Source organism: Haliotis asinina, chromosome 1 (assembly GCF_037392515.1).
Source record: "Haliotis asinina isolate JCU_RB_2024 chromosome 1, JCU_Hal_asi_v2, whole genome shotgun sequence".
In the NCBI taxonomy this organism is placed as follows: domain Eukaryota; kingdom Metazoa; phylum Mollusca; class Gastropoda; order Lepetellida; family Haliotidae; genus Haliotis; species Haliotis asinina.
The window spans coordinates 95,234,306-95,261,757 of NC_090280.1; the positions used below are offsets into that span (position 1 = coordinate 95,234,306).

General features: G+C 44.6%; 20 non-coding genes across 20 annotated transcripts; all 20 read right to left on the reverse strand.

Moving 5' to 3' along the window:
- Positions 1 to 29: 29 nt before the first annotated feature.
- Trnai-aau (transfer RNA isoleucine (anticodon AAU)) lies at positions 30 to 103 on the reverse strand. The gene has a single exon. It is a non-coding gene; the product is annotated as a tRNA-Ile (tRNA).
- A 593-nt stretch (positions 104 to 696) lies between these two features.
- Trnai-aau (transfer RNA isoleucine (anticodon AAU)) lies at positions 697 to 770 on the reverse strand. Its single transcript has one exon. It is a non-coding gene; the product is annotated as a tRNA-Ile (tRNA).
- Positions 771 to 1,351: 581 nt separating this feature from the next.
- Positions 1,352 to 1,425, reverse strand: Trnai-aau (transfer RNA isoleucine (anticodon AAU)). The gene has a single exon. It is a non-coding gene; the product is annotated as a tRNA-Ile (tRNA).
- Positions 1,426 to 2,018: 593 nt separating this feature from the next.
- On the reverse strand, positions 2,019 to 2,092 carry Trnai-aau (transfer RNA isoleucine (anticodon AAU)). The gene has a single exon. It is a non-coding gene; the product is annotated as a tRNA-Ile (tRNA).
- Positions 2,093 to 16,906: 14,814 nt separating this feature from the next.
- Positions 16,907 to 16,980, reverse strand: Trnai-aau (transfer RNA isoleucine (anticodon AAU)). The gene has a single exon. It is a non-coding gene; the product is annotated as a tRNA-Ile (tRNA).
- A 581-nt stretch (positions 16,981 to 17,561) lies between these two features.
- On the reverse strand, positions 17,562 to 17,635 carry Trnai-aau (transfer RNA isoleucine (anticodon AAU)). Its single transcript has one exon. It is a non-coding gene; the product is annotated as a tRNA-Ile (tRNA).
- A 593-nt stretch (positions 17,636 to 18,228) lies between these two features.
- Trnai-aau (transfer RNA isoleucine (anticodon AAU)) lies at positions 18,229 to 18,302 on the reverse strand. Its single transcript has one exon. It is a non-coding gene; the product is annotated as a tRNA-Ile (tRNA).
- Positions 18,303 to 18,883: 581 nt separating this feature from the next.
- Positions 18,884 to 18,957, reverse strand: Trnai-aau (transfer RNA isoleucine (anticodon AAU)). Its single transcript has one exon. It is a non-coding gene; the product is annotated as a tRNA-Ile (tRNA).
- A 593-nt stretch (positions 18,958 to 19,550) lies between these two features.
- Positions 19,551 to 19,624, reverse strand: Trnai-aau (transfer RNA isoleucine (anticodon AAU)). The gene has a single exon. It is a non-coding gene; the product is annotated as a tRNA-Ile (tRNA).
- Positions 19,625 to 20,217: 593 nt separating this feature from the next.
- Positions 20,218 to 20,291, reverse strand: Trnai-aau (transfer RNA isoleucine (anticodon AAU)). The gene has a single exon. It is a non-coding gene; the product is annotated as a tRNA-Ile (tRNA).
- Positions 20,292 to 20,884: 593 nt separating this feature from the next.
- Trnai-aau (transfer RNA isoleucine (anticodon AAU)) lies at positions 20,885 to 20,958 on the reverse strand. The gene has a single exon. It is a non-coding gene; the product is annotated as a tRNA-Ile (tRNA).
- A 593-nt stretch (positions 20,959 to 21,551) lies between these two features.
- On the reverse strand, positions 21,552 to 21,625 carry Trnai-aau (transfer RNA isoleucine (anticodon AAU)). The gene has a single exon. It is a non-coding gene; the product is annotated as a tRNA-Ile (tRNA).
- A 593-nt stretch (positions 21,626 to 22,218) lies between these two features.
- Trnai-aau (transfer RNA isoleucine (anticodon AAU)) lies at positions 22,219 to 22,292 on the reverse strand. Its single transcript has one exon. It is a non-coding gene; the product is annotated as a tRNA-Ile (tRNA).
- A 581-nt stretch (positions 22,293 to 22,873) lies between these two features.
- Trnai-aau (transfer RNA isoleucine (anticodon AAU)) lies at positions 22,874 to 22,947 on the reverse strand. The gene has a single exon. It is a non-coding gene; the product is annotated as a tRNA-Ile (tRNA).
- A 593-nt stretch (positions 22,948 to 23,540) lies between these two features.
- Trnai-aau (transfer RNA isoleucine (anticodon AAU)) lies at positions 23,541 to 23,614 on the reverse strand. The gene has a single exon. It is a non-coding gene; the product is annotated as a tRNA-Ile (tRNA).
- A 581-nt stretch (positions 23,615 to 24,195) lies between these two features.
- Positions 24,196 to 24,269, reverse strand: Trnai-aau (transfer RNA isoleucine (anticodon AAU)). Its single transcript has one exon. It is a non-coding gene; the product is annotated as a tRNA-Ile (tRNA).
- A 593-nt stretch (positions 24,270 to 24,862) lies between these two features.
- Trnai-aau (transfer RNA isoleucine (anticodon AAU)) lies at positions 24,863 to 24,936 on the reverse strand. The gene has a single exon. It is a non-coding gene; the product is annotated as a tRNA-Ile (tRNA).
- A 581-nt stretch (positions 24,937 to 25,517) lies between these two features.
- Positions 25,518 to 25,591, reverse strand: Trnai-aau (transfer RNA isoleucine (anticodon AAU)). Its single transcript has one exon. It is a non-coding gene; the product is annotated as a tRNA-Ile (tRNA).
- A 593-nt stretch (positions 25,592 to 26,184) lies between these two features.
- Trnai-aau (transfer RNA isoleucine (anticodon AAU)) lies at positions 26,185 to 26,258 on the reverse strand. Its single transcript has one exon. It is a non-coding gene; the product is annotated as a tRNA-Ile (tRNA).
- A 581-nt stretch (positions 26,259 to 26,839) lies between these two features.
- On the reverse strand, positions 26,840 to 26,913 carry Trnai-aau (transfer RNA isoleucine (anticodon AAU)). The gene has a single exon. It is a non-coding gene; the product is annotated as a tRNA-Ile (tRNA).
- Between the last annotated feature and the right edge of the window lie 539 nt (positions 26,914 to 27,452).

Sequence of the window (27,452 nt, forward strand, 5' to 3'; positions counted from 1 at the left end):
AATGCATTGCAAAACATCAAAAACTTTCGTGGCCAATATGGGGCTCGAACCCATGACATCCGCGTTATTAGCACGGCGCTCTAACCAACTGAGCTAATCGGCCATCTTAACAACCATGGGAATAATAAGCAAGACATTCGCCTTGCACAAGGCCCTGACAAGCTGAGCTTGTCGGTTAAGCAACATGGTCGACACATGTATGCACGTGTACTGGGCACTTGTCTTTCTGTGCAAATGGATTGCTTACACCACACACGCACACACACATCACACATGTGTCCGCAATACATGGTCACCTCGTTTTCGGAAGATAAGTATCATGCAAAACTTCACAAACACCCTTGCCCTCTGACGGCTTGGATAGAAATATAAGGAACTTGGCACTTTTACGTAGTCTTCCACAAGAACATTGAACTATTCACCAATGAGAATAGAAAGGGAAAAGGATGAACCAGAAAACCTATACATATGTATATATATACACACGACTATGCGAAGGAACACACTCCTTCTCTGTGCTAGTCTATTATACTGGGTGCTCAAGTTTCAAAATGAAATGCAAATCAGATATGCTATATCCCGGAAAAGCCTTCATATGCGTCTCAACACCAACTCATTCAGAACAGGAAATACTGGAAAGAGACACAAACGGCCATTTGTGAAAAATAATGCATTGCAAAACATCAAAAACTTTCGTGGCCAATAAGGGGCTCGAACCCATGACATCCGCGTTATTAGCACGGCGCTCTAACCAACTGAGCTAATCGGCCATCTTAACAACCATGGGAATAATAAGCAAGACATTCGCCTTCCACAAGGCCCTGACAAGCTGAGCTTGTCGGTTAAGCAACATGGTCGACACATGTATGCACGTGTACTGGGCACTTGTCTTTCTGTGCAAATGGATTGCTTACACCACACACGCACACACACATCACACATGTGTCCGCAATACATGGTCACCTCGTTTTCGGAAGATCAACTTCACAAACACCCTTGCCCTCTGACGGCTTGGATAGAAATATAAGGAACTTGGCACTTTTACGTAGTCTTCCACAAGAACATTGAACTATTCACCAATGAGAATAGAAAGGGAAAAGGATGAACCAGAAAACCTATACATATGTATATATATACACACGACTATGCGAAGGAACACACTCCTTCTCTGTGCTAGTCTATTATACTGGGTGCTCAAGTTTCAAAATGAAATGCAAATCAGATATGCTATATCCCGGAAAAGCCTTCATATGCGTCTCAACACCAACTCATTCAGAACAGGAAATACTGGAAAGAGACACAAACGGCCATTTGTGAGAAATAATGCATTGCAAAACATCAAAAACTTTCGTGGCCAATATGGGGCTCGAACCCATGACATCCGCGTTATTAGCACGGCGCTCTAACCAACTGAGCTAATCGGCCATCTTAACAACCATGGGAATAATAAGCAAGACATTCGCCTTCCACAAGGCCCTGACAAGCTGAGCTTGTCGGTTAAGCAACATGGTCGACACATGTATGCACGTGTACTGGGCACTTGTCTTTCTGTGCAAATGGATTGCTTACACCACACACGCACACACACATCACACATGTGTCCGCAATACATGGTCACCTCGTTTTCGGAAGATAAGTATCATGCAAAACTTCACAAACACCCTTGCCCTCTGACGGCTTGGATAGAAATATAAGGAACTTGGCACTTTTACGTAGTCTTCCACAAGAACATTGAACTATTCACCAATGAGAATAGAAAGGGAAAAGGATGAACCAGAAAACCTATACATATGTATATATATACACACGACTATGCGAAGGAACACACTCCTTCTCTGTGCTAGTCTATTATACTGGGTGCTCAAGTTTCAAAATGAAATGCAAATCAGATATGCTATATCCCGGAAAAGCCTTCATATGCGTCTCAACACCAACTCATTCAGAACAGGAAATACTGGAAAGAGACACAAACGGCCATTTGTGAGAAATAATGCATTGCAAAACATCAAAAACTTTCGTGGCCAATATGGGGCTCGAACCCATGACATCCGCGTTATTAGCACGGCGCTCTAACCAACTGAGCTAATCGGCCATCTTAACAACCATGGGAATAATAAGCAAGACATTCGCCTTCCACAAGGCCCTGACAAGCTGAGCTTGTCGGTTAAGCAACATGGTCGACACATGTATGCACGTGTACTGGGCACTTGTCTTTCTGTGCAAATGGATTGCTTACACCACACACGCACACACACATCACACATGTGTCCGCAATACATGGTCACCTCGTTTTCGGAAGATAAGTATCATGCAAAACTTCACAAACACCCTTGCCCTCTGACGGCTTGGATAGAAATATAAGGAACTTGGCACTTTTACGTAGTCTTCCACAAGAACATTGAACTATTCACCAATGAGAATAGAAAGGGAAAAGGATGAACCAGAAAACCTATACATATGTATATATATACACACGACTATGCGAAGGAACACACTCCTTCTCTGTGCTAGTCTATTATACTGGGTGCTCAAGTTTCAAAATGAAATGCAAATCAGATATGCTATATCCCGGAAAAGCCTTCATATGCGTCTCAACACCAACTCATTCAGAACAGGAAATACTGGAAAGAGACAGTAGTATAGGTAATAGGGGTTCTGGACCACTTTCAAGAAATGTCTCTACAAAGCCTTATTTAGTAAATAAGGCTTTGGTTGGGTCATTAGCTCTTGCTACTATTACCCCTACTATAAAAAAGTTGGCGGTAATTACTGTGCCTTGGTAGGAGGTAATACTGTGCCGTACGGTACGATCAATAATTCTTCTCTTACAAATCCGCTACCCGGCCCATCCCTCAAGTAGTACAAGTTAGGTTCGTCGGCTTTCATATCCACTTTATCTATGTTGTAAGTTTTGACTGACCATATAGGATCGGTGGCTCGCTTACGGCTATCGCCCCTATGTTATGTTTATATCGATGAAACAGTTTAACGTGAACCGCCTACGATCTCTTTGGTGTTCATAATAAAGGCTTGCTGGGCTTTTTGTATCCCCTGTTCTATGTACTTTTTTTTCTCGTCCTCGCTGATAGCAGACTTACGAGACTTGGATCGAATATCTTGTTTCATTCCGTTATATTTTTTGAGTTCAGAGAGGATTGAACGAAACTCCTCTTCTGAGATCTTACTGTCAGAGAGTGCCGTGGAAATTCGCTCACTCACTGTGTTCAGCTTTGCTTCGGCCAGAACCCTGATCTCGTCATGTTTCAATGCCTTACGATTAAGTCTGCGTGATACTAACTTAAGCGCCAACCCTACCAACCCTGTCACCCCAGCCGTTATTTCAATACCTAACACTATAGGTGCAGCCACGATGGTGGTTAACAACCCAACGCCTGCCGCCCCTAGTCCCATGCTGGTTGCCATAAGGGTAGTGTCAGCCCCGTCCACGATATTGAAAGCTCTATTGTACTTTTTACATAGAGCTTTCCGCGTGTCACGGTCTTGTTCTAGTTGGCGTTTCACATCACATAACTGCCTCAAGCGGAACCCATCTACGGTTTCCAACGTCTTCGCTACTTCCTCTACGACTGGGTACAGACCCATCCTATAATATATATTTTGAAAGATATTTTAATTGGGTTTCAGTTAATTGTCTATTAATATATTTGAAGCCTACAAGATCTAGACCATCAATCAGGGTAATAGGTGAGAGGCTAATAGACTTTTCTGTTGTAATAAAAACCCCACTGAGGCTTATTAAGCGGTTTATAGGGGCCCCGTGGGTATCCTGTTGTATAACAATACGACAATATTGGCTTGTGTGTTCATCAAACCAGTGTATTGACACCCCGGGTAAAATTTGTTGTACTTTTGAGGTGTTTTCATTACCTAAATAGAAAAAGAAGACTTCTATGATGAGTGTGAAAGGGGAGGATATATCAAGATATACGTTATAATGATTATTGCGAAATGGTAATTTATTTTTTACTATAGTCCTTAACCTATTTTTTCCGGGACCAGTAGTTATCATGATTAATGACCTCTCCGGAATGAAATCCCCGACCCAACTACCGTTGTTCTTAATCTTAGAGATCACCCCATTTTCACCTATTGTGATATAAGGTGAGGCTGGTGTTAAGTTGATCAGCCATTTGGGTTCTTTAAAATCTGATAACGGCACCCGTTTGTACACGTTGTCTTTGAAGTGCAGGATGTATAATTCATCTTCCTCACCAGGCTGATCGAATCCCTCCGTATCTCCTAAGTCGTTAAGTGTAGTGTTGGGATGATGACTGGTCATTGTTATATTATTATGATATAATTTTCAACTGGTTTTCTGTTAATAATTCAGGGATTAAATTCATACCAATAAAGTGTATGTTGTTACGTAGGAAGATCTTGGTTAGTGATATCTTGTTTTCCACGATCACGTTGACACCCTGCAGACTGGTGTTGGAGCCGACACCCACCCGCACGTAAACGTTGCAAACTTGATCCTTGTGTCGTTTCTCCCACCCTAGTTTGACCCCCTTCACGATCTCGACGTTATCCCCCGATGATTCCCCTAGGTAGACTTTGATGACCAGTGTTGTGTTTGATGGTATACCATCTAGTATTTTGTCCACGCCTTCGAATTCAGACACCAACTGTAATGCCACGTTTTGTATGCCCGTTTTACTCGATAGCATGTGGAGTGGTGAATTGCCGATTGGGCTGACGACTACGCTACGTCTCTGAGTTGGGACGTAAGCCACGAGCAGGAATCCATCGTTCACGACTTTGTTTAGGTAGTGGTCTTTGTTATCAGTGAACACGTAGGGGGAGAAGAGCTTAATATTGAGAAACCAGTTGTCGTAATCGGGTAACAACACCCACTTGTCATCTTCGGTGAAGAAGAGCTTATATGGCCGGTTCTTTTTGATGGTAGTTCTCTCAACATCGTCTAAGTCGAACAGTTTACCCCCGAACGATGGGTATATTCTCCAGTTGTCATCTCCGGTGTTGACGAGGGCGTACTTAGTGTTGACTGTTGCTCCTGTGGTATCTACTACATCGCTTAGGGCTCCACCGGAGGAGACTTCAACGCGTTTGTAAATGTTGTTTTTCAGTTGCAAGGCGTACGTTTTACCATCTACTCCGGGAGCGTCGAAACCGCGTGTGTCTCCGAGGTCGGAGATCCCGATATTGACGCATTTTTTCACTCCGGGCCCTTGTGCGCTGGTCATGTTACATGAAGTGTTAAGCTGAGGTATCCTATATTTACAGGATTATGATTTATATCTAACACCGATATTGTCAGCTCAGGTATGTTACCCTGGGTTAATCTCTTATACTGCCGTGGTGAAAATGACTCGGTTCTACCGTCGTTGAATTTCTCAGTTTTCACCGGCACTGCTCTCAATATAGTGGAAGGGTGGCCTCCTTGAATGTTGTACGTTGTGCTCACCTGATCGAGATGAATGTACAGCTCTCGGTACGGTACTAGGTCGGGTAACTTAGTGCCTGTGACGGTTGTTGTTGGTTTTATCTCGTCAGGAGACATACCGAGCATCCTTGCTAATGGTCGGCCGAGCCTCAAAGGGTTTCTTCCATTGTTGATTAACACCACTGTACCGTTTGAGTCGTTCATTTTGAGTTCAGCTCCCAGGGGTTTGAAGACCTCGTCGTTTAGAGAGCACACGCTGTAGTAGCCGTCAGTTATCTGACTGCGAGTTCCACTGACGAACAGCTTATTGTTGCTGATATTAATGTTAGTCCATTGCGGTAGGTAGGTGATATCGCAGAGTGCGACTTCGAGTTGACCTGACGTGTTATCGATCGCGTGCGTCAGCTGAACGGCCTCACCGCTCGTTATTCCTGGAAGTGTTATGTACATATTATAATATATGAATTATAAATTATAATATGGATTTAGCACACTTGAAAATCGTGGTGAATGCAGATGGTACGGGGTTTAAAACAACCTTTATTGATATCTTTGAAAAGTATGTCGTGTCCGTTAATAACGCGCAGGCGGTGGTAAACTGGAATCAAAACCCAATGCAGTTTTGGCAGAACCAACTCAACTTTGCTGTGTGGTGTGCGACGACAGGGTCGGGTGTGAAACCAGACTACGGTATAGACGAACTGAGTAAGGCGGTTATTTTGTTTCATATTTATTATCAAACGAGACGAATATTGAAGGAAATAAGTGCTCCTCTTCCCCAAGATAAAGCGTGGAGTATGACGAATAACCCCTATGATAGACGCGCTTATGAACGTATTTGTGGGGAGTTTGAGATTCCAACGAATAAAGACTTTCGCCTTCCTGGTGTGAACCATGGTCTCGGTATAGTTCTCGTGTACTTCTACAGGTCCGGAAAATATTATGCCGGTTCTAAAGATGGTTCATACAACCCAAACCGGCATACATTTACAGGCCCCACAACGAATGAAAAGATCCATGTCAGCTGTATAAAGCAAACCAGTCCTGATGCAGCCACAGCCTGGACTAAAATGATCTCAAAAACATCGAAAGGATTCACTCGTGCTGGTACAATACGCTTGAACGACTCGATTCGAACGTACGTGTGGGCGCTGTTGGGTGCGCAGTCGATGACGCGTTCTAACATCCTCGGTAAGGGAACTGCTTACGACGCTCAGACACAATTCGTTTCCAACGTTGAGGATGCTATCAATTCTCCAGTTGATCTCCCGAGGGCTATCGACCGTTACCAAAACGTGTTAGAATACGCCAGATCGAAAGTCAATTACGTGTTCGGCGTGGGGTTGTACATGGCTCCGAGTGATATGCAACTGAGAATAAAAAAAGTGGTGGGTTATAACAACGAAATAGTCATAGCCACGAAGGATCAAAAGTTGGGTATCAACCCCGATATTAACACCCCCTATATCCCACACATCCCACCACGTGAAAAGGGTATAGTGGCGCCACCTCCGGAGTCTAAAGTTCAACCAACACCACAGGAGGTGGCCCCTCATATGCAGGCCTCCTATCAGCAGCATATCGATAATAAAACGGCCCTGGTGGTTGGTGGGGTAACTTTGGGACTTATTTGGTTAAAGATTTCTTAGCCGCTACGTACACCAGACCCGCCACGGCGACGATGGCTGCCCACAGGTTTTGACTGAGCCACATGGCAGTTTTAGACAGAGCGCTCAACAACCACGAGACGATGCTACCCAGGATGCCGGGAAGGGCTTCGGCGGCTTTACCAGCCAGTTTAGCTAGGCCTTCCCCGAGTTTTTTAATCCAGTCTTTAACACCACCGCTGGGAGTTCCCCCGCCGGCAGGTGTGGGGGTTCCCCCTGTCAGTGACACCACCAGGGTTGATATAATGAAACCCAATGCAGTCAGAATGCTGGCGATGGTGATCCCTTGCTCCCGGAACAATATCCGAATCCTGTTGGCTAAAGTTGTATCCTCATTCAGTATTCTATCGATTGTTTCCCGAATACGACTGATCTGGGATCGAAGCTGTTCACGATTCGAGGAAGCGGCTTCCAATCGTGTACGTCTCTCGTCTTCTAAATCATGTATTCGTTCATTGATACGACGCTTCATATCATCGTTTTCAGTTTCGTTGAGTTTGGTTTTTTCCCTAGCGATGTGCTCGTCGATTTCGTTCAGTTTCCCCATGTTGTTCACGAGTTCTCCACGCACGCGTTTCACGGCTTCGTCTAAGCCGCGCAGTTCCCTTACCGGAAAGTCAAACCCCGGTAACGGTTTGTCCCAGTAGGTGCTCAACAGTTTTTCTATGCTGTCTGAGGCTTCTGTAGCACGCTGTGGTGTCATTTCATCTCTAGTGGTGAGGTGGGATCTGGTAGCTTGCAGATCTTTTTCAACGGCCTTAGGTATTGCACCACCGTAATTACGCATGTTTAGATTTTCACGGATAAATTCAACACCATAGCGGCTGGCTAGAGTTGACAAGGCCAGTGGTTTTTTATTGCTCTTGTTAAAGAGGTCAACCCCTGGGTCAGACTTAAGGCGTAGAACACCCTTTGTATCAATAAAAAAATCCTTATGGTATCGACCCTGTGGTTCAACGTAGTTTTTATCTCTTCTTAAATTTTCGAAATAATCATTTACCGTTGTTTCCAAGAGTTCTTGGTTCAATGGTGAACTAGTAAATGAGGTCTCCTGCTCATCATCGAATGCCTGGGCACTAGCGCCCGGCATCTCATCCATAGGTATGTCTTCATCCATTAGTATTAAAAATATATTTCTTTTATATAACAATGTACGGTAGAAAATTAGATCCTTTCAGAAAATTGAGAGAGCCATTAGGAGCCAGAGCCATGCGACAGTCGGTGACCATCACCAACAATCCCAGCAAGATAGACCAGAACCAAACTCTGCTGGTTAGATTTCCAAACCTTGGTGAGAATGACCTCATTGTACCAGGCACTGTTCGACTGGCGTTCAATATCACGTTGGCCTCCGACAACGACAAACGCGAGCTAGTGCGGAACGTGGGTCGAGCTATCATCAAGAAAACGACCGTCAAGATCAGCGGTAACGAGGTGCTGAGCATCGACGACAGCGACGTGTTTCACTGCTACAAGGATCTCTGGAAAAGCGATGGAGAACGAGTCAATGATGTGTACCAGGGTATCAGCAAATCAACCCGGGCGCGCATAGGGTATGTCTTCACGCAAGACCAACAAGACAAGCTATCGGCCGGTGAAAAGGCCATCGCTCTAGCATACGGGAATCGATTCTGCGTGCCGCTCGACTTCGAGTTGCTCACGGGACACGCGCCGTTTTACCAGGCCGCGCTGGGTGATAGGCTCGAATACGAGCTCACGTTTAACGACTATAGCAAAGTAGTGCGTACGCCGAACGGTGATGAGGCCAGTTATGCCATAGACAACATCTCTCTGGAGTTCGACATGGTCACTAGCCCGGAGCTGGCCAGGCAGGTTCGAAGTCAGTACTCTGGGAAGATGGCTATCCTATACGATCGCGTACTGAGACATAGATCAGTCGTGCAAGATAAGAGCGACACTGTGTGGAATATCAACCTGAACGTGCCGGCGAGATCGATGAAAGGTATCCTGGTCGTCCCCGTGGAGGATTACGAGCCATTCCAGAGGGACAGCGAGAAGTTTTTCAACCCCGAGATTGAAAAGGTGGAAGTGACCATCGAGGGCGTGCCCAACCAGCTGTTCAGTCATGGTATGAGACCACACCAGCAGTGGGATGAGATAAAAAAGCTACCAGTGGGGGATTACATAATAAAGGACCTGGACCTAAGCTCCGTGCAGATCGGTGAATACCTGACCACCAAGTACGCCCTATGGTTGGACATGCGATCCACGGATGATGATAAACTGCACGGTAGCGGGCGCCGTATAGATAACGGCAGCGAAGGGATAACCATCCAGATTACTAAGAAGGCTCAAACCGCTGGTAAGTTGAAATTATATCTGTACGTAATTATGGACGCGCAACTTAATATAGACAATGGGAGATTCGTGCAAGCCATCTACTGATGGGGGAGACCCCCACACCCCCCAGGGGTACCCACAACTACCCACTGACCCACACTGCGCCATAGTGTGCGGGCAGACTGGCTGTGGGAAGACCGTTTTCGTGTTGGATATGTTGGAGGGTTACTACAAGGATGTGTTCGATAACATCGTTATCATGTGCCCTACTCTGGGCATGAATAAAACGTACGCGCGACCTTGGGTGATGACGGACCCGGACGTACACAAAATCGACCCTGGAACACGCCTGCAGGACTGGTTGAAAGCTCTTCACGAGAAATTTAAAGGGGAACCGACGCTGTTTATACTGGACGACTGCAGCGCTAATCGCGAGATAACAAAAAAGAGAGACATGCTATCGTACCTAGCCTTCTCCGGCCGGCATGCAAATCACAGCGTCTGGGTGCTAACGCAGAAGTTCAACTCGGTGTTGAAAGACCTCAGGGAGCAGACGCGATGGGTGGCCTTATTTCACTGCAAGGATAGGGATTCGTTTGAGGAGTGTTTGAGAGAGAACGATGTGATGAGCAAATTAGAACGGGAACGGGTGAAGAAACAGCTCGCTGAAACTAAACACGCTAAGCTCGTTCTAAAGACCGACCAACCAGTAGCATATATAGTATGCTAAAGCTAAGCAAAGCTAAGCAAAGCTAAGCTAAAGCTAAGCAAAGCTAAGCAAAGCTAAGCATATAGCTATGATATTTGAAGTATTTGTCGTGTGCAACTTAACTTTCATTTCTCTGTGTTTTGTCTGCATCGGGTATTATATAGTTAAAACTAAATCTTACTTGTTATATTATAAGATGGAGTGTGAGGAATTGCTCGAACAATTGTCGTTGGAGGGTTCCCCCACTGGGGATTCCCCCAAGCGAGAGAAACTGGTGGCGTTGGCTGTTGGCGGCAAAGCCAAACATTACTTTGGAGACTACACCCCGGATAAAATTCACAAAATGTCAGCCGAAGAAATCGATAAGCTGTACGCTAGATACGAGTCCCGGCTCGGAGCAGAAATGACAAAGACAATAGGATCGGCTATGACCCAGATATACACCGGTATTGTATCACACTTCCTTCCCATTCCACCAGAGCGCCGACTTTACCTGTGGGAGGACCTAGATAAAGACCCTTTTATCGAACACGCCGTGAGCTCTATCAGCTGCGGGCTGTACCACAAATATGGTATGTTGTTGGCTCCAGTGACGGCGGCGATTATCACGGCAAAACATTGTCAATTTGAGAGAAAGAATAATAATAATAGTATAGATGGATGCTGCACAGGAAACCCCAGTGGAGGAGACCCCAGTGGTGGTACCCCCTTCACAGGAACCAGTGACGGTGGAGACCACTTCAACAGTAACCAGACAGAAGAATCCTAAGAGAGTAGCTGCCGGTAAAAAACGGTGGTGTAACCAACATAAAGTAACCAATCCAACCCGACTGTTGTTGGCTGTAGGCGTAACTGCTGCCTTGGCTATCTCGTGGTTATATACACGTGAGGGAAACCCTAACCGTGAGGTGGTACCTGAGGTGGTAACCCCCACTATTGACCCGCATATCATGTTATAATTTTAATATTTTATATCATATACATAATGTCTGAGGGGAAAACGTTCGTCAACGACGCATACCACGCCACAGTGGTCGCTAGTCTAGCCGTAGGGTACGCTCGGTTGACTAAAATGGTGCTTAAACAACCAACTATCAAGCTAGATTTCAACCTGCAGGATATGGGTATGCTCATAATGAACCTTGGTATGGCGATGGCCACAAAAGACATCCTAGTAAAACAAGGGATCATACCTGATAATATAATGAAATAAATATAGGGATGGCCACGATAGCTATGATGGTCGGTGGGGCGTTAGTGAATGCCCTGGCATTTTCCGGGAGTAATTACCTCTTCTCGAAACTACGAGATGATCACGCGGCTGAAATACAGGAAGAAAGGAAGCGACACGATCTCGCTACTGAGAAATTACAAAGAGCACAGGACGAGTACGTTAAAAAACGCCTCCAGAGGATCGATTTTATTAACGAACAACTCAAGCGTGAAAACCATGCCATTAAAACATTCTACGATGTCGATGAAGCAATGAAAGAATACTATCTACTAACTGGTAAACAATTGGAACCGCTCAATAAACCCACACTCGCTCAGTACTACACACCATCCAAGGGACAAATGAATCGTGAACTGGGCTTCATAGTGTTGGGTATAGCAGCTACTGCGTTGGTTGCGAAGCAATTAAACTAAAATACCTATATAAGTAAACATGAGACCCGCTCCATACCGATGCGAATATATACTTATGGGGAAGACCGAGGCCTGTGGTAGGAAATGCAGGAATCAGGGGTTCTGTTGTTTCCATATGGGAAGTCCTAACTACACGTGTTCTGTGTGTGGTATCGGGGTTAAAGGGCACTACTGTTTATGTAAAGCTCACGGAGCGAACGTAGTCAGACATCAACTCATATACGAGAATAAAAAAGGCTACATAAAAGAACGTAGGCGACTGCTCAAGATAGCCACTTAAGAGTTACCTCCCCTTACTGTGAACCAATTAGACATTAGTTTTCTTAGGTGTAAACACGATGTCTACTGTGCGCGAGCTCAAGCGGGTCGCAAAACAGAGAGGTGTCATCGGGTATTCTCGAATGCGGAAGTCAGCATTGTTGAGATTACTAGGTTTAGAAGCCCCTCCTACGGTAAAACAATTAAAAGCTCAAGCAAAACAGCTTGGACACACGGGTTATTCAAACCTGGGGAGAGCCGGGTTAACAGCATTGTTATCACATGCCCCCGTAGCAAAACCTCCCACTGTAAAACAACTGAAAGCCGAGGCACACGATTTGGGTTTAGGCGGGTATTCCCGTATGAGAAAACCACAGCTTGTAGAATTATTACGGCAGAATAGAGCTATTGACCTACAGTTCGTGCGCACTGAGCGCGCTGTAGGCAACTATTTGAGAGGTTGGCGCATGCACGTTGATAGAAACATAGACATTACAGATATCAAGCCTCTGATAGCTGATAAGGTCAACCAGGAACTAAATAATCTAGGAAGTATCAAGTTTCAGATCACAGTGAAAATGTCGCTCGATAAGCAGGTTGGGAGTACCACTGAGTATGTTCAGCCTTACTTCCGAGGCCAACAAGAGGTCGTCACACATGCAGAGACCATTGATGCATCAATCGATACAAGTTTTCAGCAGATACGAGAATACCTAGAACGCTATACACACTTGGGGTCCGGGTGGGCTGTAGATAAAATCGATAATGTCTATCTAGACATAGCTAACTACGTGCCGTTCAGAGGCGGGTCATACCTAGCCTTGCCTCCCTACTATAGGAACAAACATGCCATAGTAAACGTTAAGAATAGAGGAAACGATTGCCTGAGGTTAGCTATCAGGTCAGCCTTATTTCCAGCTGGCACTCATTCAGATAGGCTTTCTAGCTATCCCCAAGACGATGGGCTCAAATGGGATGGTATAGATGAACCCACCCCCATATCCCAGATCACTAAAGTAGAAAAACAGAATAATCTGGCTATAAATGTCTTTGGGCACGAAGGTAACACAACAATAGTACACAGGGTCAGCCCGGTGAAGGATCGCCAAGTTATCAATATATTCATGATCCAGCGAGGTGAAAAGTATCACTACACATGGATAAAACACTTTAGCAAGCTGTTGTATGACCAATCAGCATACAAAGGAAAGACCCACTTCTGTGAACGATGTCTACACGGTTTCAGTCGAGCTGATTTATTAGAATCCCACCGGGATGATTGTCAAGGTGTGGGGCAGACGGCCATACGAGTCGAAATGCCTAAGGAAGGTGAAAATATCCTAAAATTCAGTAACCACAAGAACCAAATGTCTGTACCTTATATTATATACGCCGACTTCGAAGCCTTAGTTGTGGGTGGGGATTCCACCAGTGGGGGTAGCTTCACCCACAAGACACAAGAGCATAAAGCCTGTTCGTTTGGATACATTGTCGTCCGTTGTGACGGGGAAACGAAAGCTCCGGTAGTGTATAGGGGCCCTGACGCGGCTGAAAGGTTTCTAAAGTGTTTGCAGGAGGAAGAAAAAATTATTAGGAATGCATTGTATAGAATCGCTCCCATGCGTATGACCCGAGCCGACAGGCTAGCTCACTCTAGTAGCACTAACTGTCACGTGTGCGACTCACCACTTAACGGTGACTCGGTGAGAGATCACTGTCACATAACTGGTAAGTATAGAGGCGCTGCTCACAACGCGTGCAACCTCAAGCTTAAAATCAACCCTAAGACAATAAACATCCCCGTTGTCTTTCACAATTTGAGAGGGTACGACTCACACTTGATCATGCAGGCCATCGCGAAAATCGATGGTAATATAACGTGCATCCCCAACAACATGGAGAGATACATCTCCTTCAGCTTAAACGGACTTAGGTTCATTGACTCGTTTCAGTTCCTCCTGTCGTCACTCGACAGTCTGGTCAAGGCCAACAATACCTTCCCTATCACCGATCGATACACAGACGCCGAGACTAGACCCCTGCTTATGAGGAAGGGTGTGTACCCCTATGAGTACATGGATAGTTGGGCCAAGTTCACCGAGACCAGACTACCCCCTATTGACTGCTTTTATAGCAAGCTGAATGAGGCGTCCGTCTCACGAGATGATTACTCGCACGCGACTAACGTATGGAATAAACTGGGTTGTAAGAACCTGGGTGATTATCACGACCTGTACTTGAGGACAGATGTACTGCTGTTAGCCGACGTGTTTGAAACGTTTCGGCAGACATGTTTAAAGCAGTATAAACTCGACCCCGCATGGTATTACACCAGCCCAGGTCTGTCGTGGGACGCCTTGCTTAAAAAGACCGGAGTTAATTTAGAATTGCTCACAGATTACGACATGCACCTATTCATTGAGAAAGGCTTGCGAGGTGGGATTTCCATGGCATCCAAACGATACGCTAAAGCAAATAATCAATACGTGAAAGGTTACGATCCTAACAAACCAACCAATCACATTCTCTACCTCGACGCAAATAACCTGTACGGCTGGGCCATGAGCCAGTATCTACCTACAGGAGGATTCGAATGGGTACCAAACGTTGATGTTATAGAGGTTGCACCAGATTCGAACAAAGGGTATATCCTCGAAGTTGACTTAGAGTATCCCAAGGAATTACACACATCGCACAACAGCTATCCCCTTGCACCCGAACGTATGAGGGTTAACACAGACTGGATGTCTGAGTACCAACATAACTTGTCAGGTGGTCGTGTGACAGACGTTGAAAAACTCGTGCCTAACTTAATGAATAAGACCAAGTACATCGTTCACTATCGCAACCTACAGCTGTACCTGTCGTTGGGTATGAGGCTGACCAAAATACACAGGGTGCTCATGTTCGACCAGAGCCCATGGATGGAGCCCTACATCAGAATGAACACAGACCTACGAAAAAAAGCCACCAGTGATTTCGAGAAAAATCTCTACAAGCTCATGAACAACTCGGTGTTTGGTAAGACTATGGAGAACCTGAGGAAACGCGTGACCGTGAAGCTGGTTAGATCTAGTGAGGAAGACAAGCTCAGGAAATTGATAGCCAGTCCGGCATTCAACCGTAGTAAGATATTCACAGACGACCTGGCTGCCCTACACATGAAGAAAAGCCACATAAAATTCAACCGACCTGTTTACGTGGGGATGAGCATCCTCGATTTATCCAAACACCTGATGTACGACTTTTACTACAACGAGCTCAAGAAACAGTACGGTGACAGGTGCGAAGTGCTGTACACTGACACGGATTCCCTGCTGATGGAGATTCGAACCGAGGACGTGTACGAGGACATGAAAAAACACATCGATTTATACGACACCAGCGACTACCCTAAGACCCATACCCTACACAGTACGGTAAATAAAAAGGTCCTAGGTAAGATGAAGGACGAGTGTGCTGGCACGCCCATAGCCGAGTACATAGGTTTGAGACCTAAGATGTACTCCATACTGAAAGCCGACAATAGTGAGATCTGGAAGGCTAAGGGGGTTAAGAAGTATGTGGTGAAACAACACATCAAACACGCCAGATTCAAGGAAGCCCTGTTCAAGACCCGTACCTTTAGACATAAAATGAACACACTTAGAAGTGATGGACATAAGATATACGGACTGACTATAAACAAGACGTCCCTGTCGCCTATGGACACGAAACGTTGGATAGCTATTGATGGTATAAACACATACGCGTATGGACATGAAAAAATTTGAGGCTATTTACTACAGCCCGCGTGGGTACTGGAAAGGAGCTAGCGCAGTAGATAAGCTAGCTAAACTAGCGCGAGTACCCCCGGAGGAAGCCAAAGCGTGGCTTGAAAAACAAGCCCTGTGGCAGATCTATTTGCCGGCACCACGCTACGTGCCTAGAAGGAGGTTCGGTATTAACATACCTAATAGCGTTCACCAGGCAGACCTACTGTTCCTACCCCACGACAAGAGGTACAAGTATGCCTTAACCGTAGTGGACGTAGCCAGTCGTTACAAGGAAGCCGAACCCTTGACCACGAAAGATTCGGCCCAGGTAGCCAGAGGATTCGAACGCATATACAAACGCAGCCCGCTGACGTGGCCAAAAGAGCTGCAAGTTGACCCCGGACGGGAGTTCATGGGTGCCGTGTCACAACTGCTAGCCAAACACGATACAAAGGTCAGGCGTGGCACGGCCGGAGCCCATCGCAGACAAGCCATAGTTGAGAGATTTAATAGGACTTTGGCTGAGCGCTTGTTCGGCTATCAGTATGCTAGGGAGATGGCCACCCCTGGAAAACGATCGACTGAATGGGTCACGAGGTTACCCAAGGTGGTGTTGGCAATCAACCATGAAGTCACCCGTCTCACCGGTAAGAAACCGGCAGACGCTATCAAACTAAAATCAATAGTTGCAGAGTCGGCCGCTCCATTGCGTGGGAAGGAGAAACAGATACCAGATAGGGCCCTAGTGAGGGATCTATACCAGCCGGGGGAACACGAGGGCGATAACCGTAAGCGAGCCACCGATCCTATATGGTCAGTCAAAACTTACAACATAGATAAAGTGGATATGAAAGCCGACGAACCTAACTTGTACTACTTGAGGGATGGGCCGGGTAGGGGATTTGTAAGAGAAGAATTATTGATCGTACCGTACGGCACAGTATTACCTCCTACCAAGGCACAGTAATTTTGTAGTAGGGGTAATAGTAGCAAGAGCTAATGACCCAACCAAAGCCTTATTTACTAAATAAGGCTTTGTAGAGACATTTCTTGAAAGTGGTCCAGAACCCCTATTACCTATACTACTGAGACACAAACGGCCATTTGTGAGAAATAATGCATTGCAAAACATCAAAAACTTTCGTGGCCAATATGGGGCTCGAACCCATGACATCCGCGTTATTAGCACGGCGCTCTAACCAACTGAGCTAATCGGCCATCTTAACAACCATGGGAATAATAAGCAAGACATTCGCCTTCCACAAGGCCCTGACAAGCTGAGCTTGTCGGTTAAGCAACATGGTCGACACATGTATGCACGTGTACTGGGCACTTGTCTTTCTGTGCAAATGGATTGCTTACACCACACACGCACACACACATCACACATGTGTCCGCAATACATGGTCACCTCGTTTTCGGAAGATCAACTTCACAAACACCCTTGCCCTCTGACGGCTTGGATAGAAATATAAGGAACTTGGCACTTTTACGTAGTCTTCCACAAGAACATTGAACTATTCACCAATGAGAATAGAAAGGGAAAAGGATGAACCAGAAAACCTATACATATGTATATATATACACACGACTATGCGAAGGAACACACTCCTTCTCTGTGCTAGTCTATTATACTGGGTGCTCAAGTTTCAAAATGAAATGCAAATCAGATATGCTATATCCCGGAAAAGCCTTCATATGCGTCTCAACACCAACTCATTCAGAACAGGAAATACTGGAAAGAGACACAAACGGCCATTTGTGAGAAATAATGCATTGCAAAACATCAAAAACTTTCGTGGCCAATATGGGGCTCGAACCCATGACATCCGCGTTATTAGCACGGCGCTCTAACCAACTGAGCTAATCGGCCATCTTAACAACCATGGGAATAATAAGCAAGACATTCGCCTTCCACAAGGCCCTGACAAGCTGAGCTTGTCGGTTAAGCAACATGGTCGACACATGTATGCACGTGTACTGGGCACTTGTCTTTCTGTGCAAATGGATTGCTTACACCACACACGCACACACACATCACACATGTGTCCGCAATACATGGTCACCTCGTTTTCGGAAGATAAGTATCATGCAAAACTTCACAAACACCCTTGCCCTCTGACGGCTTGGATAGAAATATAAGGAACTTGGCACTTTTACGTAGTCTTCCACAAGAACATTGAACTATTCACCAATGAGAATAGAAAGGGAAAAGGATGAACCAGAAAACCTATACATATGTATATATATACACACGACTATGCGAAGGAACACACTCCTTCTCTGTGCTAGTCTATTATACTGGGTGCTCAAGTTTCAAAATGAAATGCAAATCAGATATGCTATATCCCGGAAAAGCCTTCATATGCGTCTCAACACCAACTCATTCAGAACAGGAAATACTGGAAAGAGACACAAACGGCCATTTGTGAGAAATAATGCATTGCAAAACATCAAAAACTTTCGTGGCCAATATGGGGCTCGAACCCATGACATCCGCGTTATTAGCACGGCGCTCTAACCAACTGAGCTAATCGGCCATCTTAACAACCATGGGAATAATAAGCAAGACATTCGCCTTCCACAAGGCCCTGACAAGCTGAGCTTGTCGGTTAAGCAACATGGTCGACACATGTATGCACGTGTACTGGGCACTTGTCTTTCTGTGCAAATGGATTGCTTACACCACACACGCACACACACATCACACATGTGTCCGCAATACATGGTCACCTCTTTTTCGGAAGATCAACTTCACAAACACCCTTGCCCTCTGACGGCTTGGATAGAAATATAAGGAACTTGGCACTTTTACGTAGTCTTCCACAAGAACATTGAACTATTCACCAATGAGAATAGAAAGGGAAAAGGATGAACCAGAAAACCTATACATATGTATATATATACACACGACTATGCGAAGGAACACACTCCTTCTCTGTGCTAGTCTATTATACTGGGTGCTCAAGTTTCAAAATGAAATGCAAATCAGATATGCTATATCCCGGAAAAGCCTTCATATGCGTCTCAACACCAACTCATTCAGAACAGGAAATACTGGAAAGAGACACAAACGGCCATTTGTGAGAAATAATGCATTGCAAAACATCAAAAACTTTCGTGGCCAATATGGGGCTCGAACCCATGACATCCGCGTTATTAGCACGGCGCTCTAACCAACTGAGCTAATCGGCCATCTTAACAACCATGGGAATAATAAGCAAGACATTCGCCTTCCACAAGGCCCTGACAAGCTGAGCTTGTCGGTTAAGCAACATGGTCGACACATGTATGCACGTGTACTGGGCACTTGTCTTTCTGTGCAAATGGATTGCTTACACCACACACGCACACACACATCACACATGTGTCCGCAATACATGGTCACCTCGTTTTCGGAAGATAAGTATCATGCAAAACTTCACAAACACCCTTGCCCTCTGACGGCTTGGATAGAAATATAAGGAACTTGGCACTTTTACGTAGTCTTCCACAAGAACATTGAACTATTCACCAATGAGAATAGAAAGGGAAAAGGATGAACCAGAAAACCTATACATATGTATATATATACACACGACTATGCGAAGGAACACACTCCTTCTCTGTGCTAGTCTATTATACTGGGTGCTCAAGTTTCAAAATGAAATGCAAATCAGATATGCTATATCCCGGAAAAGCCTTCATATGCGTCTCAACACCAACTCATTCAGAACAGGAAATACTGGAAAGAGACACAAACGGCCATTTGTGAGAAATAATGCATTGCAAAACATCAAAAACTTTCGTGGCCAATATGGGGCTCGAACCCATGACATCCGCGTTATTAGCACGGCGCTCTAACCAACTGAGCTAATCGGCCATCTTAACAACCATGGGAATAATAAGCAAGACATTCGCCTTCCACAAGGCCCTGACAAGCTGAGCTTGTCGGTTAAGCAACATGGTCGACACATGTATGCACGTGTACTGGGCACTTGTCTTTCTGTGCAAATGGATTGCTTACACCACACACGCACACACACATCACACATGTGTCCGCAATACATGGTCACCTCGTTTTCGGAAGATAAGTATCATGCAAAACTTCACAAACACCCTTGCCCTCTGACGGCTTGGATAGAAATATAAGGAACTTGGCACTTTTACGTAGTCTTCCACAAGAACATTGAACTATTCACCAATGAGAATAGAAAGGGAAAAGGATGAACCAGAAAACCTATACATATGTATATATATACACACGACTATGCGAAGGAACACACTCCTTCTCTGTGCTAGTCTATTATACTGGGTGCTCAAGTTTCAAAATGAAATGCAAATCAGATATGCTATATCCCGGAAAAGCCTTCATATGCGTCTCAACACCAACTCATTCAGAACAGGAAATACTGGAAAGAGACACAAACGGCCATTTGTGAGAAATAATGCATTGCAAAACATCAAAAACTTTCGTGGCCAATATGGGGCTCGAACCCATGACATCCGCGTTATTAGCACGGCGCTCTAACCAACTGAGCTAATCGGCCATCTTAACAACCATGGGAATAATAAGCAAGACATTCGCCTTCCACAAGGCCCTGACAAGCTGAGCTTGTCGGTTAAGCAACATGGTCGACACATGTATGCACGTGTACTGGGCACTTGTCTTTCTGTGCAAATGGATTGCTTACACCACACACGCACACACACATCACACATGTGTCCGCAATACATGGTCACCTCGTTTTCGGAAGATAAGTATCATGCAAAACTTCACAAACACCCTTGCCCTCTGACGGCTTGGATAGAAATATAAGGAACTTGGCACTTTTACGTAGTCTTCCACAAGAACATTGAACTATTCACCAATGAGAATAGAAAGGGAAAAGGATGAACCAGAAAACCTATACATATGTATATATATACACACGACTATGCGAAGGAACACACTCCTTCTCTGTGCTAGTCTATTATACTGGGTGCTCAAGTTTCAAAATGAAATGCAAATCAGATATGCTATATCCCGGAAAAGCCTTCATATGCGTCTCAACACCAACTCATTCAGAACAGGAAATACTGGAAAGAGACACAAACGGCCATTTGTGAGAAATAATGCATTGCAAAACATCAAAAACTTTCGTGGCCAATATGGGGCTCGAACCCATGACATCCGCGTTATTAGCACGGCGCTCTAACCAACTGAGCTAATCGGCCATCTTAACAACCATGGGAATAATAAGCAAGACATTCGCCTTCCACAAGGCCCTGACAAGCTGAGCTTGTCGGTTAAGCAACATGGTCGACACATGTATGCACGTGTACTGGGCACTTGTCTTTCTGTGCAAATGGATTGCTTACACCACACACGCACACACACATCACACATGTGTCCGCAATACATGGTCACCTCGTTTTCGGAAGATAAGTATCATGCAAAACTTCACAAACACCCTTGCCCTCTGACGGCTTGGATAGAAATATAAGGAACTTGGCACTTTTACGTAGTCTTCCACAAGAACATTGAACTATTCACCAATGAGAATAGAAAGGGAAAAGGATGAACCAGAAAACCTATACATATGTATATATATACACACGACTATGCGAAGGAACACACTCCTTCTCTGTGCTAGTCTATTATACTGGGTGCTCAAGTTTCAAAATGAAATGCAAATCAGATATGCTATATCCCGGAAAAGCCTTCATATGCGTCTCAACACCAACTCATTCAGAACAGGAAATACTGGAAAGAGACACAAACGGCCATTTGTGAGAAATAATGCATTGCAAAACATCAAAAACTTTCGTGGCCAATATGGGGCTCGAACCCATGACATCCGCGTTATTAGCACGGCGCTCTAACCAACTGAGCTAATCGGCCATCTTAACAACCATGGGAATAATAAGCAAGACATTCGCCTTCCACAAGGCCCTGACAAGCTGAGCTTGTCGGTTAAGCAACATGGTCGACACATGTATGCACGTGTACTGGGCACTTGTCTTTCTGTGCAAATGGATTGCTTACACCACACACGCACACACACATCACACATGTGTCCGCAATACATGGTCACCTCGTTTTCGGAAGATAAGTATCATGCAAAACTTCACAAACACCCTTGCCCTCTGACGGCTTGGATAGAAATATAAGGAACTTGGCACTTTTACGTAGTCTTCCACAAGAACATTGAACTATTCACCAATGAGAATAGAAAGGGAAAAGGATGAACCAGAAAACCTATACATATGTATATATATACACACGACTATGCGAAGGAACACACTCCTTCTCTGTGCTAGTCTATTATACTGGGTGCTCAAGTTTCAAAATGAAATGCAAATCAGATATGCTATATCCCGGAAAAGCCTTCATATGCGTCTCAACACCAACTCATTCAGAACAGGAAATACTGGAAAGAGACACAAACGGCCATTTGTGAGAAATAATGCATTGCAAAACATCAAAAACTTTCGTGGCCAATATGGGGCTCGAACCCATGACATCCGCGTTATTAGCACGGCGCTCTAACCAACTGAGCTAATCGGCCATCTTAACAACCATGGGAATAATAAGCAAGACATTCGCCTTCCACAAGGCCCTGACAAGCTGAGCTTGTCGGTTAAGCAACATGGTCGACACATGTATGCATGTGTACTGGGCACTTGTCTTTCTGTGCAAATGGATTGCTTACACCACACACGCACACACACATCACACATGTGTCCGCAATACATGGTCACCTCTTTTTCGGAAGATCAACTTCACAAACACCCTTGCCCTCTGACGGCTTGGATAGAAATATAAGGAACTTGGCACTTTTACGTAGTCTTCCACAAGAACATTGAACTATTCACCAATGAGAATAGAAAGGGAAAAGGATGAACCAGAAAACCTATACATATGTATATATATACACACGACTATGCGAAGGAACACACTCCTTCTCTGTGCTAGTCTATTATACTGGGTGCTCAAGTTTCAAAATGAAATGCAAATCAGATATGCTATATCCCGGAAAAGCCTTCATATGCGTCTCAACACCAACTCATTCAGAACAGGAAATACTGGAAAGAGACACAAACGGCCATTTGTGAGAAATAATGCATTGCAAAACATCAAAAACTTTCGTGGCCAATATGGGGCTCGAACCCATGACATCCGCGTTATTAGCACGGCGCTCTAACCAACTGAGCTAATCGGCCATCTTAACAACCATGGGAATAATAAGCAAGACATTCGCCTTCCACAAGGCCCTGACAAGCTGAGCTTGTCGGTTAAGCAACATGGTCGACACATGTATGCACGTGTACTGGGCACTTGTCTTTCTGTGCAAATGGATTGCTTACACCACACACGCACACACACATCACACATGTGTCCGCAATACATGGTCACCTCGTTTTCGGAAGATAAGTATCATGCAAAACTTCACAAACACCCTTGCCCTCTGACGGCTTGGATAGAAATATAAGGAACTTGGCACTTTTACGTAGTCTTCCACAAGAACATTGAACTATTCACCAATGAGAATAGAAAGGGAAAAGGATGAACCAGAAAACCTATACATATGTATATATATACACACGACTATGCGAAGGAACACACTCCTTCTCTGTGCTAGTCTATTATACTGGGTGCTCAAGTTTCAAAATGAAATGCAAATCAGATATGCTATATCCCGGAAAAGCCTTCATATGCGTCTCAACACCAACTCATTCAGAACAGGAAATACTGGAAAGAGACACAAACGGCCATTTGTGAGAAATAATGCATTGCAAAACATCAAAAACTTTCGTGGCCAATATGGGGCTCGAACCCATGACATCCGCGTTATTAGCACGGCGCTCTAACCAACTGAGCTAATCGGCCATCTTAACAACCATGGGAATAATAAGCAAGACATTCGCCTTCCACAAGGCCCTGACAAGCTGAGCTTGTCGGTTAAGCAACATGGTCGACACATGTATGCATGTGTACTGGGCACTTGTCTTTCTGTGCAAATGGATTGCTTACACCACACACGCACACACACATCACACATGTGTCCGCAATACATGGTCACCTCTTTTTCGGAAGATCAACTTCACAAACACCCTTGCCCTCTGACGGCTTGGATAGAAATATAAGGAACTTGGCACTTTTACGTAGTCTTCCACAAGAACATTGAACTATTCACCAATGAGAATAGAAAGGGAAAAGGATGAACCAGAAAACCTATACATATGTATATATATACACACGACTATGCGAAGGAACACACTCCTTCTCTGTGCTAGTCTATTATACTGGGTGCTCAAGTTTCAAAATGAAATGCAAATCAGATATGCTATATCCCGGAAAAGCCTTCATATGCGTCTCAACACCAACTCATTCAGAACAGGAAATACTGGAAAGAGACACAAACGGCCATTTGTGAGAAATAATGCATTGCAAAACATCAAAAACTTTCGTGGCCAATATGGGGCTCGAACCCATGACATCCGCGTTATTAGCACGGCGCTCTAACCAACTGAGCTAATCGGCCATCTTAACAACCATGGGAATAATAAGCAAGACATTCGCCTTCCACAAGGCCCTGACAAGCTGAGCTTGTCGGTTAAGCAACATGGTCGACACATGTATGCACGTGTACTGGGCACTTGTCTTTCTGTGCAAATGGATTGCTTACACCACACACGCACACACACATCACACATGTGTCCGCAATACATGGTCACCTCGTTTTCGGAAGATAAGTATCATGCAAAACTTCACAAACACCCTTGCCCTCTGACGGCTTGGATAGAAATATAAGGAACTTGGCACTTTTACGTAGTCTTCCACAAGAACATTGAACTATTCACCAATGAGAATAGAAAGGGAAAAGGATGAACCAGAAAACCTATACATATGTATATATATACACACGACTATGCGAAGGAACACACTCCTTCTCTGTGCTAGTCTATTATACTGGGTGCTCAAGTTTCAAAATGAAATGCAAATCAGATATGCTATATCCCGGAAAAGCCTTCATATGCGTCTCAACACCAACTCATTCAGAACAGGAAATACTGGAAAGAGACACAAACGGCCATTTGTGAAAAATAATGCATTGCAAAACATCAAAAACTTTCGTGGCCAATATGGGGCTCGAACCCATGACATCCGCGTTATTAGCACGGCGCTCTAACCAACTGAGCTAATCGGCCATCTTAACAACCATGGGAATAATAAGCAAGACATTCGCCTTCCACAAGGCCCTGACAAGCTGAGCTTGTCGGTTAAGCAACATGGTCGACACATGTATGCACGTGTACTGGGCACTTGTCTTTCTGTGCAAATGGATTGCTTACACCACACACGCACACACACATCACACATGTGTCCGCAATACATGGTCACCTCGTTTTCGGAAGATCAACTTCACAAACACCCTTGCCCTCTGACGGCTTGGATAGAAATATAAGGAACTTGGCACTTTTACGTAGTCTTCCACAAGAACATTGAACTATTCACCAATGAGAATAGAAAGGGAAAAGGATGAACCAGAAAACCTATACATATGTATATATATACACACGACTATGCGAAGGAACACACTCCTTCTCTGTGCTAGTCTATTATACTGGGTGCTCAAGTTTCAAAATGAAATGCAAATCAGATATGCTATATCCCGGAAAAGCCTTCATATGCGTCTCAACACCAACTCATTCAGAACAGGAAATACTGGAAAGAGACACAAACGGCCATTTGTGAGAAATAATGCATTGCAAAACATCAAAAACTTTCGTGGCCAATATGGGGCTCGAACCCATGACATCCGCGTTATTAGCACGGCGCTCTAACCAACTGAGCTAATCGGCCATCTTAACAACCATGGGAATAATAAGCAAGACATTCGCCTTCCACAAGGCCCTGACAAGCTGAGCTTGTCGGTTAAGCAACATGGTCGACACATGTATGCACGTGTACTGGGCACTTGTCTTTCTGTGCAAATGGATTGCTTACACCACACACGCACACACACATCACACATGTGTCCGCAATACATGGTCACCTCGTTTTCGGAAGATAAGTATCATGCAAAACTTCACAAACACCCTTGCCCTCTGACGGCTTGGATAGAAATATAAGGAACTTGGCACTTTTACGTAGTCTTCCACAAGAACATTGAACTATTCACCAATGAGAATAGAAAGGGAAAAGGATGAACCAGAAAACCTATACATATGTATATATATACACACGACTATGCGAAGGAACACACTCCTTCTCTGTGCTAGTCTATTATACTGGGTGCTCAAGTTTCAAAATGAAATGCAAATCAGATATGCTATATCCCGGAAAAGCCTTCATATGCGTCTCAACACCAACTCATTCAGAACAGGAAATACTGGAAAGAGACACAAACGGCCATTTGTGAGAAATAATGCATTGCAAAACATCAAAAACTTTCGTGGCCAATATGGGGCTCGAACCCATGACATCCGCGTTATTAGCACGGCGCTCTAACCAACTGAGCTAATCGGCCATCTTAACAACCATGGGAATAATAAGCAAGACATTCGCCTTCCACAAGGCCCTGACAAGCTGAGCTTGTCGGTTAAGCAACATGGTCGACACATGTATGCACGTGTACTGGGCACTTGTCTTTCTGTGCAAATGGATTGCTTACACCACACACGCACACACACATCACACATGTGTCCGCAATACATGGTCACCTCTTTTTCGGAAGATCAACTTCACAAACACCCTTGCCCTCTGACGGCTTGGATAGAAATATAAGGAACTTGGCACTTTTACGTAGTCTTCCACAAGAACATTGAACTATTCACCAATGAGAATAGAAAGGGAAAAGGATGAACCAGAAAACCTATACATATGTATATATATACACACGACTATGCGAAGGAACACACTCCTTCTCTGTGCTAGTCTATTATACTGGGTGCTCAAGTTTCAAAATGAAATGCAAATCAGATATGCTATATCCCGGAAAAGCCTTCATATGCGTCTCAACACCAACTCATTCAGAACAGGAAATACTGGAAAGAGACACAAACGGCCATTTGTGAGAAATAATGCATTGCAAAACATCAAAAACTTTCGTGGCCAATATGGGGCTCGAACCCATGACATCCGCGTTATTAGCACGGCGCTCTAACCAACTGAGCTAATCGGCCATCTTAACAACCATGGGAATAATAAGCAAGACATTCGCCTTCCACAAGGCCCTGACAAGCTGAGCTTGTCGGTTAAGCAACATGGTCGACACATGTATGCACGTGTACTGGGCACTTGTCTTTCTGTGCAAATGGATTGCTTACACCACACACGCACACACACATCACACATGTGTCCGCAATACATGGTCACCTCGTTTTCGGAAGATAAGTATCATGCAAAACTTCACAAACACCCTTGCCCTCTGACGGCTTGGATAGAAATATAAGGAACTTGGCACTTTTACGTAGTCTTCCACAAGAACATTGAACTATTCACCAATGAGAATAGAAAGGGAAAAGGATGAACCAGAAAACCTATACATATGTATATATATACACACGACTATGCGAAGGAACACACTCCTTCTCTGTGCTAGTCTATTATACTGGGTGCTCAAGTTTCAAAATGAAATGCAAATCAGATATGCTATATCCCGGAAAAGCCTTCATATGCGTCTCAACACCAACTCATTCAGAACAGGAAATACTGGAAAGAG